Source organism: Chiloscyllium plagiosum, chromosome 29 (assembly GCF_004010195.1).
Source record: "Chiloscyllium plagiosum isolate BGI_BamShark_2017 chromosome 29, ASM401019v2, whole genome shotgun sequence".
In the NCBI taxonomy this organism is placed as follows: Eukaryota; Metazoa; Chordata; class Chondrichthyes; order Orectolobiformes; family Hemiscylliidae; genus Chiloscyllium; species Chiloscyllium plagiosum.
The window spans coordinates 5,566,473-5,578,673 of record NC_057738.1 but is presented as its reverse complement, the minus strand read 5'-3'; the positions used below and the strand labels follow the sequence as shown (position 1 = coordinate 5,578,673).

The following is a 12,201-nucleotide window of genomic DNA, read 5'->3' as shown; positions in this document are numbered from 1 at the left end:
GTAGGCCATTCAATCCATCGAGTCTGCTCAGCCATTCAATGTGATCGTGCCAGATCTGATCATCTTCAGCTCCACTTGCCTGTTTTTTCCTCATAATCTTTGATTCTCTTACTGATTGATTAAAAATTTGTTCATCTCAGTCTTGAAGGTACTTAATGACCCAGTCTCAACAATCCTCTGTAGGAAAAAAATTGCACAGATTCACAACTGAGAGAGAAATTCCTTCTCATCTCTAACTTAAATGTGCACTCCCTTATTCTAAGGTTAAGCGTTCTGGTCATAGGCTCTGCAACAAGGAGAAATAACCTTTTTGCATCTACCCTGACGAGTCCTCTCAGCATCTTGTATATTTCAGTGAGGTTGCCTGTCATTCTTCTGAATGCCATTAGTTGTAAACTCAAGTTACTCAACCTATCCTCAAACTCTCTCCATACCTGGTATCAGCTTAGTGAACCTTCTCTGGACTGCCTCCAATGCCAGAATTTCTTTCCTTAGATCGGAGACCTAAAACTGTTCACAGTGTTGCAGCTGTGGTCCAACTAGCGCCTTGCACAATTTTAACAAAACTTCCCTACTTAGATATTCCAATCCCTTTGAAATAAAGTGATATTTCATTTGCCTTGCCTATTACTCACTTGGATGCTAGCTGGTTGTGAATTCATGGTGAGGACTCCCAAATCCCTCTGATCTGTACATATCGTTCTGCTATAATATGTGTTTCGTTAATGCGAATTTGCTGTAATGCGATCGATGAATTGGGGATGCTGTTTGTACAGCACAAACTTCTAAAATGTGCGCTGGCATTGGCAACACTTCAAGTGCTGTTTCTAAAGTGCGACTTTTGTATAACACGGGGTTACATGAGAATGCAACCATCATGTTATAGAAGAACTACTTGTAGCTTTCTGCAGTCTTTCCCTCCATTTAAATAATATTCACCACCACCTCTTCCTACAAAAGTGCATAGCTTCACATTTCAACACAATATTCCAGAACTCAAGAGGGCTAAGCTTTTGCCCGCTTTCTTAAACTATCTGCATCCCTCTGCAGATTTTCTTGTCATCCTCACCACTTGTCTTCCCACCTACCTTTGTGTCATCCATAAACTTGGCTATAGTACATTCACTTTTCTCTTAAAGTCAATACATATGTGGCCACAACATTGATCCTTGTGGCACACTACTAGTTACACAATAGTTTCCTGAAAATGCCCTCAGAAACAAAAATAGAAATTTCTTGGACACCTCAGCAGGTCTGGCAACATCTGTGGAGAGAAAGCAGAGTTAAAGTTTTGCGAACTGATTGTGGCTAGGGAAAAGTTAGTGAAGATGGGATGACGTGAGCGGGGAGGATAAGGAGCAAACAATAGCTGGAAATTGAGCCCAGAAAGACAAAAAAAATGAGTAAGGTAGACAAAGGATTAGGTAAAGGTGCCAATGTCCATGAATTCAAACCTGTTTCTTTCGCACCGATCTGAGAGCTGTGCATTTATTTTTTTTAATGTTGTTGACCCTGTACTAATTAAGAGTCATAGAATCCCTACAATGCAGAAAGAGGCCATTTGACCTATCTAATCTTTACTGACCCTCCAAAGAGCATCCCATTCAGACCTGGTCCTGCTCTTCTTAATAATGATCCAAGAACTGGCCTGTAGGTTCTTGTTTTCTGCCTCTTTTTCCCTTCTTGAACAGACAAGTTCCATGAGTGTTTTTCCAACCCACTAGAACCCGCCTGGAATCAAGTGAGTTCCGGAATGTTTCAAACAACGTCGTCTTTATCTCTGCAGCTACTGACCATTGGGCATATTTTCCCCAGCCCACTTTTGACAACCCTTTCTCCGTTCCTATGTAATTTTCTTGTTAAAGTTAAAGACACTAGATTTAGCCTTGAATCACTGTCTGTCAAACTAAATTTGACATTCTACCATCTTGTGATTGCTCCCCTAGAGAACACCTAACTACCCAAATCTGTTAATTCCACATAACTAAATCTAAAATAGCCTGTCCCAAGGTTGTGCAATGTATTGCTCTCAGATACTACCCTTTATGCATTCTGTGAATTCACCTTCTATGTTAGTTGTGTCCAGTCAATATGCAGATTAAAATCATCCGTGACAATTCTTACAAGCCTCCATTATTTCCTGATTTGTGCTTCGTCCTACAGTGAGGCAACTCTTCAGGGGCCTCTAGACAGCTGCCACCTGTGTCATCTTTCCTTCACTATTCGTTATTTTCACCCAAATGATTTCCATAACATGATTTACACTGCTGCAATGATGCCTTCCATTCTGAAAATGCGACCTTAAATCCTCGTGCATTCTTCATGAATGTTAAATACCCTTGAATATTGAGTTCCTAGTCCTTGTCATCCTACAACTGCATCTGAATAATTGCTACCAACTTAATTTTTAGTTGCGCAGTCACACCTATTTCATTCCAAGTTCTACATGCATTTAGATGATGAGCCTTAAGTTTTGACTTTTTAACCATTATTTCTCTCTCTAGTTCTAAATCCTATTGCACTCTTTCACATATGTTTTATACCCTTCCTGTTGCACTTTGATTTTCATTCGCCTCTTTACTGCCCTGTACTACTGTGCTCTAGTTTCATTTTGATTTTTTTAAACTTCCCTTCAATTAAACCCTCTCTCCCACTAATTAGTTTGAAGCCCTAATTAACTAATTTGCCAGGACATTGGTTCAAATGAAGCCCGCCTCGACAAAACAGCTCTCTTCCTTCATGCTATTGCCGCATGCCGATTCCCTTGATACCCCTCTATTCTTAATTGTCCTGTTCTAATATGCACTTGCATCACGTAGTAGTCTGGTGATTATTACCTCTGTGGCTCTACTTAGCTCTGAGTTGCTTGGTGAAAGTGAGGACTGCAGATGCTGGAGATCAGAGCTGAAAAATGTGTTGCTGGAAAAGCGCAGCAGGTTAGGCAGCATCCAAGGAGCAGGAGAATCGACGTTTCGGGCATAAGCCCTTCTTCAGAAATCTTCTGAGTTGCTTGTGTAACCATGAGTGAGACAGCAATGGAGTTTCAGAATTCAGATTTGCTGTTTATAGTCAGGGGTTTTCCCTCAGCAGAACCTTTTTTCTCGTCAAACCTATGTGGTTAGTACTCACATGGAATTGAATCCTTCCCCTTCCCCTTCCACTCGTAAGTTCCTCCACAGTCCACCAATGCTGTCCTGAACCTTGGCACCAGGTCAGAAACAGTGTTTTGCACTCTGCCTTTGCTGAAGAGAATTGTATTTATTTCCCTAACTCTACTATTCCTATTACTATTTTCCTTTTTCTTTTCACCTCTCACATGAATGATGTGCTGTACCAAGATGCTGTAGTCTTATCACAGTCTATGCCCTCATCCACTTTGGGATCAAAACCCCTGATTAAAACAGCAAATTCTGGAACTGCAATGCTGTCTCACTCATGGTTACACCGTTGTGTCCCTGATTGTAGTTCAGATGTGATGTGATTAATTTAAGGGATGTGACTGAACCTGGAATAGCGTCCTGGTTCCTCTCCTGTTACTGATACTTTACCAGTCTGCAGCTTGGATTCCAGTTCATTGTACAGCCATTACTTGCTGCAGATGTGGTCACTGTGGATTGCACTGGTATCCACCAGCTTCCACCTACTGCAGCTGCAGTACATTGCTTGTCCAGTCATCTCTATCTACTTAATTACTTTGTTAAATATTTAAGAACTGAATTTTCTAACTGTTCTAGCTGTTATAATGTGTCTTGATCAAAGGTTACATGGAAAAAAAATACCCTCTCTGCAGCTGCCTGTATTTCAGTGGCATGGACTTCGGGGCTCTGGCAGGTAGAAACTGATTGAAGGGACTTTCCTGCTGCTGGATTTTATTTTATCTCCCACTGATACTGTTCTCTTATGAAGGTGTGCTTTTCTGTTAATGAAGCTGCTGACCGCACACCGCACGCACGCACGCACGCACGCACGCACACACACACGCACCCTGTTTGCGAAGCTGCAGACCCTGCTCTTTTGTGCTGTTTCAGAAGCACTACATGCACCTCTTTTGCTCATTTCGGTGCTGGTGACTATTCTCCTGTATAACACTTACTCTCACCTTTCAACACAAAGCATAATTTGGCTGCATTTTTGGCAGCGAAGAAACAGTTCTTGTATAAAAGTGAGTGAGCCCCCTTTCGGTCATGGCTGACCATAGGTTGCATCCTCGTTGTTTTGGCTTTCTGCTTCCCTGAAGCAACATTGCTTGTGACTGAAGAGACCAATGCTGGAGTGACAGTCCCGGTCACATCTGTCTGCTGCAGCGCTCACTAGCTTTTTTTCCCGTTTTGAGGTGTTGGTTCAGGGTACTTCTCCATCTCGTGTGGTTAGCTGCAAGCCTTTTCCAGAACTCCGTAATGATATCAAGCACCTTCATGTCCCTCATGCAGACGTCCTTGTAGCGCAGCTGGGGACACCCTGTGGGTCTCTTTCCGGATGCAAGCTCTCCATAGAGGATATCCTTTGGGATCAGGCCATCCTCCATGCAGTGGACATGGCACAGCCAACACACACTCTGCTCAGACAGCAGAGACTAAGTGCTGGGAAGGCCAGCCCGAGATAGAACCGCTGCTTTGGACACTCTTTGTCTTACCAGGATATACCTAGGATATGGCTGATACTCCTCAAATGGAAGGTGTTCAGTCTTCTCTCCTGTCTGGCATATGTAGCTCACGTTTCACTGCCGTACAGCAGTGTGCTTATGATGCAGGCATTGTAGACTGACATTTTCGTCTTCATTGTCAGCTTGGGATTTGTCCATACTCGTATCGTGAGGCGAGCAAAGGTTGAGGCTGCTTTCCTGCTCCTCTTATTGATCCCTCTGTCCAGAGAGGCTGTCACTGAGGGACAAGCCAAAATACATAAACTGATGGACGACATTGAGTTTGTAGTCGTCGATGGTGATGACCGGTAGTGCCTCTGTGTCCTGTCCCAGGGCGCTCATCATCTTCAGACTGATAATCAGCCCAAAATCCTTACAAGCATGAGAGATGCGATCTGTCAGTAACTGGAGTTCCTGCTGGATATGTGTTGCAACTGCAGCATCATCGGCAAACAGCATGTCCTTGATGAATGTTGCGGTTACTTTTGTCTTGGCTCTAACACAGGCCAGGTTGAAGAGCCTGCCATCTGATGTAGTGTGTAAGTAAATCCCCTTTGTTGCGGTGCCAAAGGCATGTTTCAGGAGCATAACAAAAAAAATTCCCAAAGGGTGTGGGAGCGAGGATGCAGCCTTGTTTAACGCCGCTGTCGATGTCAAAGACTCTCAGCTGCTGTTGAACTGCACTGTCCCCTTCATGTTACATGCTCAGCAGTTTCGGTGGGCAGTCGATATTCAGGAGAACTTTGAAAAGGCTGTTTCTGCTGACCAGGTTGAGTGCCTTGATCAGGTCGATGAAAGCGAGATACAGAGGCATTTTCTGTTCTCTGCACTTATGCAGTTGTTGAAGGGAGGAGATCATGTGTAGTGTTGATCTTTTAGCTCGGAAGCTGCACTGTTACTCTGGAGTAGATATCCAAGTTGTGTTCAACCCACCTCTCCATCTGCTGGCCATTTTCTGTGATTATTTCCCCAGTAAAGGATTTGAGGAGGGCTGTCTTGCTCTGAGTTGGTCCTCGTGCCGCCTTGATGCTTGTGTATTTTCCCCTTATGTTCCCCATTATAGCAGCCATCTGAATTTCCTCACTTAACTGTGTCCAGTACTTGTTAGCGCAATGCCTGGCAGTCTGCTGAGCCTTGTTCCTGGCAGCCCTGAGAATCTGCAGGTTCTTCCTGCTAGCTGACCGCTTGTACTCTGCTTGGGTGACACGCCTGGCTTCAATGATAGGGGTCATCTTGGTTGCCTCAGTCTCAAACCAGTCATGTGTCTTGCAGGTCGTCTTCCCAAAGATACTCCGGGATGTGTGGTACATGGTATTCCGCGAGATTTCCCACTTCTCTGTGGTGGGGTCTCCGTGTTGCGAGGCGCTGATTTCTCTCTCAAAAGCCTTTGAGAACAGTTGCATAAGGTCTGGCTGGGACATATTGAAGATGTTGATGCGCAGGTTCCCCTGTTGCTTAGTGCGATGGAATCTCTTCACAGTGAAGCTGACTCTGTGCTCTCTGGGCTCATTAGCGCCCTTTCTCAGACAATAAAGCATGTAGACCTTTTCTTTTAGTGAACCCGCCTCTACCCACCTTGTATCCTAGAGGTTGGCTATGTCCACGTTGAGTCTCTTGGACATATAAAAGTAAGCCTGCTGAATATCTAATGATCTCATCAGTTTGTACCAAGAGCAATGAGCATGCCAGTGAATTAAGAAATATTCTGTCTTGAGTTCTTTTGGGGAGGGAAGATTAATTTTACAACCCTTGTGTAAAAGAGAGATGTTCGTGCCTCCAGATAGCTGCAGCATTGACTCCCTAACATTCTACTGTGTAAAGTGAAAATTACAATTGCACTGATGCTCAAGTAACCCATTTCTTCTCAATTTTGTCTTAATACTTTTTGGTACCTGCACCGTCCACCAACTTTTGGCACCTTTTCCTTCTTTCATCTTCCCTTCTGTAAGCCATTAGCGTAGTTATACAAAAAGGTACTTAGATTTTGTGTATTATTTCTCCTCGTTCCCATTAGCTATAGAAATAATTTGTGCAAAAATGCTAATTACCTTAGAAGTTGAGCCCTCAAGTAGAAATAATTCCAATTTAGCAGTTTGTGTTTTAGGCCTTTCTGGTTTCTAACTTGTGTGATGATCATGAATGGAAAGTTGCTTAGCAAGCATGAAGAATAATTCTAACCTAAATCTCAACATGAGAATGGTTTGTCTGCTGCTTTAGAATTGGTGTTGTCACTAGTTCCAGAAAGATGGAGAAACTTTGCAGTTTATTGATGTGTCTGTTTCTGCCAGTCTGTTGGCTTTTGACTTCATCCAAGTATCCCATTTGAAAAGTAGAAAATTATAAGCTCTTTTACAATCATTCAGTCTCCTAATCGGAATTACTAGTATTGACCATTTCTGAATGTCAAACATCATTTTCACTTACTTTCTCACATATTCGTACTGCTACCTGTGCCACACCTCTTGCTGTTGCTGGCTCAATGGTAAAGCTATCATATAGCTAACTTTTGGAATCAGAAAAGCAAGCTTTGTTATTATATCTGTAATATGTGTTTGTGAAACTAGTTAGCATTTCCATTCCTGCTTGCATGCCCTCCAACTGCTTTGGAAGGTTTGCATGTGTAGATGTCAGTTGGACAATGAACTGGCATTGTGAGCTCTGGTACTCTGTGAATTCCTGCTTTAAAATTGGGCAACATATCTGGAACTTAGTGATCTAGTTCACAAGCAATCAGCTAGTATTTGGTACTTTAACAAAATGAATAAACAATCAAAATTCTGTCTGCATTTTCTGAAGTTCATGATGTTTACAGTTTTTCAGTTTATTAATTGTTCAGAAATTGACAATTTATGGACTGATAATAGTATTGTAAGCACTGCACCATTTGCAATCAACAATTTCCTTGTCAGACTTTTGGCTATAAAATTTGGTTGTCTAACTTAACAGCAAGATTTCTACTTGAATATTCTGTTTAAACTGATTGCGAGCTAGGTAATTTGAATTCAAGCAGACTTATCCAGCACAGATATAGGAATACAGGTTGTTCTGCTTTAGCGTGCATTTTGTCAATGCGAATTTGCTGTAACGTGATTGACGAATAGGGGATGCTGTTTCTAAAGCAGAAACCTTTAAAACGTGTTGGCGATAACGCGATCCCATCACCAACACTTCAGTGTTATTTGTATTGGGTGATTCTTATACACTGCAGGATTGCACAGGATATCGTGCTTTAGAAGAAATGACTACATACATTGGAATGAAAAGAGATTCAATTTTGTAAAGCTAACATAAAAATGTAATGTATGTAGAATCTGAAAAGGTTCGCCTATAACAATATGTTTTCACCTAAAGTAACTTAACACTGCAAAGTTTTTTTAAAAAATCAAATTTTGTCAATATAGCATCTTCATACTCTTGATGTCAAAACATTTTGCATCCAAGGAATGACTTATTAGAAGTGTTGACGTAATAACAGTCCATCTGGTTTATTTTTAAAAGTATTATTACTTTTAATCTGTTTTTTTTTCTGAAAACCACAGTTTCATGATTTGGCTAACCACAGAAGACCATTATCAGCTTTGTGGTTAAGTAGTGCTGCCACTATTATAAATTGCATCAATCACTTTAATGTTATCTGTGTGCAGCATGTAGCCTGGTTTATTAAAAGCAAGATACTGCAGCTGCTGGAAATGTGAAGTAAAAACAGTGCTGAAAGTACTCAGCAGGTCTGACAGCAAGTGTGAAGAAAGAAATAGTCAGTGTTTTCAGTCAAATAAACTTTAGAATTGAAGGAAGTGTGGAAGTATGCTGAGTTTTATGTCAGTGAAAAGGGGAACGTGGAAGAAGAACAAAAGGCAGTGTTTGGGTTATAGGAGAGACTGGAAGACATTAATTGAGAAAGGTCCCCTAGAACAAAAGGCAAAGGGAATGTTACTGATTGTAATAAAGATACAATTATTCATCTGATAATAAGCAAAATGTTATTTGACAGAATGTAAATTCCAGAATATACAAGAATTTTGAAAATGGAGTTAATAGTAATTGTCTTTTCCCTGAGATGGAAGATTTCAAGACTAGGGGGTCCACTTTTTAAGGGAAGGAGAGATATTTAAAAAAGACATGAGGCAAATCTTTTACATAGAGGGTGGGTGGTTCGCATGTTGAATGAATGTCCTGAGTAAGTGGTGGATGCACGTATAATTATAATGTTTAAATGACATTTGGATAGATACATGAATAGGAAAGGTTTGGATATGGGCCAAGAGCAGGCAGGTGAGACTAATTTAGTTTGGGATTATGTTCGACATGAATTGGTTGGACCGAAGGGTCTGTTTGCGTGCTGTATGAATCTATGACTTTAGTGCTGTATGATGAATAATATTTAAAGCCAATCATGAAAGTGGGGGTGGTTGGGTGTGAAATAACCTCATAGCGACCAGTATCCCGTCATCACGTCACCATTTATTTACATGCTGAGTGTTTTTGGCACTGATCCATGTCCCTCAGAGCCTGTGCATCTCTGTCAGCCAAGGCTTTCTCATTGGACCAGACTAACAGCCTGATTCAGGGAATTCATTCTATGAGTTCCACCTGGCTGACCTCTTTACAATCACTCTATCCCTCCCCCTCTGAGCCTGAGGATATAGGCTGTGTTTTTTCTTGTAGTCCCTCCTGTGGTGTTTTAACACCGGCTAAGATTCCTCTAATTCTGCCTCTGATACTGGTTGCGTGTAATGTACAGTATCTCGCCTCTTGCTCCTGGAGCGTCTTAGAAGAAATTAGTTCTCCTCTTCAGGCTGTCGAAGCGATGACATCTGCTGTGCCCATCTCCAATTGAGGTGTCTTCAACGTTTGATGGAGAGGGAGGATCCATGGTTTCCGGAATGGTTTGAAAGGCAGTAGAGGAGCCAGGTGCATTTTGTTTTCATATTGTTGGTGAGTTTGCAGCTTTTGTGCGGTCCATGTGCTTGGGACCATGTGGAAACTTTAAAGGAACACTGGCCCTTAAAGAGTTAAACCTCACTTCTAGTCTGTTCTTGCTCCTATGAAACTCATGTTTAGCACCTACAATGAAATTCTTGTGCAAGCAAATCTGCCTTTTATCTAATAGCAGATGGATTGGTGCCACCCCAGTTGTGTATGACAAAGTCCCTGGGCAGGGGCCAGCTACGCTTGGACAACTCAGAGAAGCTGGATGGGAGTTAATTGGCCTTTATCATGCCTTACCCATTGCCTTACAGCCTGCTAAAACACGTCTGTGATTGGTAAATATCTATGCAAATTAAGGAGTGCTGAAAGCATAGGAGCACTCAATTGGATGTATCACTGTACAAGTGCAACTGCTCTCTATTGTTTTGGTGGAACAGCTGGCATGGGCATTGAGCTGTTCCCCTTCTGCACAAGTTAAATAATGTATATATGCTGTATGTATGTGGAGTCTGAGTGTTCAGTCTAACTGGCGACTTCGACTGTTGCACTTACCTTAACTTTATAAGTCGCTGGACCTGACCTCACATCGACCATGCTTCATATCCATCTAGGACCATTCCCCATAGTTCCTATACTAAACTTGATCCCCTGAAGTAAACTGTTTGTCTCATTTAGTAGAGTTTTGTATCTGGCATTGGAGTTCCTAATGCCGTTTTACCCTCTCCCTCCCCAGGTCTGGGAAAATCAGATATAAACTGATGCAAAGTTTTCACCCCATTAGCAACTCTGCTGGAGCTATTTCCTGTAGTTCCATGAGGGATGGTCCTGTAATCAAATAGGAACTGGGACAGTTTGGTGTCTAGTGAAGCTATAAGCTGTTTCTTTAACCCTGCTTCTTTAACCCTACACATTCTGCCAGACCATTGGATGATGGATGGAATGGAGCTGTCCTTAGGTGACTAATACCGTTCAATTTTAGGAAATACTCAAATGCCTGCTGATAAATGATGACCCATTATCTGTGACCAACACGTCTGTAAATCTGTGTATTGCAAAAGATGCATGCAGTTTTTCTTCTGTTGTCCCTGTCTTTGACAAATGAACTCTGTGCATGTCCAGCCACAATGAATAAGTACATTGAGCCCATGAAAGAAACTGCATAGTTGAAGTGTAACCAAGTCCAATATTTACTTGGCCATTCCCTTGAATATGGGAATGCTGTGTTTGGTGTTTTTTTTTGTCTTTGGTGGTACTCTGGCACTGTCCCACGAATTTGGCTATGTCAGTGTCCAATCCTGGCTACCGACATTTTTTTTGGATAATCCTGGTGGAGTTCAGCCAGTATCTGGTGGTGCCCTTTGCTTGGGCCAATCATTCTTGCTCCTCATAATAATACACTGTCCTCTACTGTGATCTGGTCTCTCCAGGTCCAAAGAGATTTCAATTCTGGTCACGATGGCCCTTTGGTTTCCACCATCAATACCAGCTGTTTCAGTTTTGCCAGTACGGGGTCTTTCTGCATCCAAAGTCTGCTATTGTCAGCTGTGACCGAAAGTGTGTCCTGAAAATTGAAGACCATTGCAGACTCTTCTAGTGATGGTACCACTGCTGGTGTATGTGCTACTTGTGACATGTTCCAACTTGTAAATAGATGCACTTGGGTATTTGTGCCTACCGCTGAATTCGCCCTGAAGCTATGGGTGGCACTACTTTGTCCTCTTTAAGTAGACGTATCAGGGGTTTGCCGTCTGTAATTATTACAAAGTTCTGTCCGTAAAGATATTAGTGGATCTTCCTGACTTCCTACTCTCTTTAGACGTGTTTACGCTCTGCATTAGCTAAAGCTCTGAATGCATTGGCATTGGGCGTTCCTCTTCATTGGGCCACCTATGAGCTAGTGCCAATGCAGTATGGTGAATACCAGATCTCTCTCTCGGGATCATATTGTGTCAACACCTTTCAGTATGAAAGCTGTTTTCTTCATTTCCATGAGAGCTATAGCTTGGCTACACAACCATTTCCAAGGTTGACCCTTTCTGAAGAGTTGATGCAAAGCTGCCAGGATGGAGGCCAGGTTATATATGAACTTTTCGTAATAATTCACTAGCCCAAGGAAAGACCTAAGCTTCGGTAAAGATGTGGGAGCTGGAACACCTTTGATTGCCCTCAAGCGATCCTCTAACTGGCGTAACTCAGTCCACTTAACTCTGTGGCCCAAGTAGGCCACCGGGGTGCCAGGAACACATTTTTCCCTTCTAAGGCTATGCCCACTTGGGAGAAATGTCTAAGGACTATGTCCAAGTTCTCTAAATGCTCCTTATTGGTCTTTCGTCTTATTAGCATGTATCTGAATAAATGGCGTCCTGGAGTACACTTCTGAAATATTCTCCATTGTCCTCTGAAAAATTGCACAGGCTGACGATACAAAGTTTGTGAAAAGATTTGTAGCTCAGGTGCTTGTTGTTGTGGTTCTGTTCGCCGAGCTTGGAATTTGTGTTGCAGACGTTTCGTCCCCTATCTAGGTGACATCCTCAGTGCTTGGGAGCCTCCTGTGAAGCGCTTCTGTGATCTTTCCTCCGGCATTTGTAGTGGTTTGAATCTGCCGCTTCCGGTTGTCAGTTCCAGCTGTC

The 12,201-nt window shown here is 42.3% G+C and overlaps 1 protein-coding gene across 2 annotated transcripts in view; it reads left to right on the top strand.

The window, feature by feature from the left end:
- LOC122564342 (protein Jumonji-like) overlaps positions 1-12,201 on the top strand; it is a 438,171-nt gene that overhangs the window by 374,407 nt on the left and 51,563 nt on the right. The window lies entirely within an intron of this gene.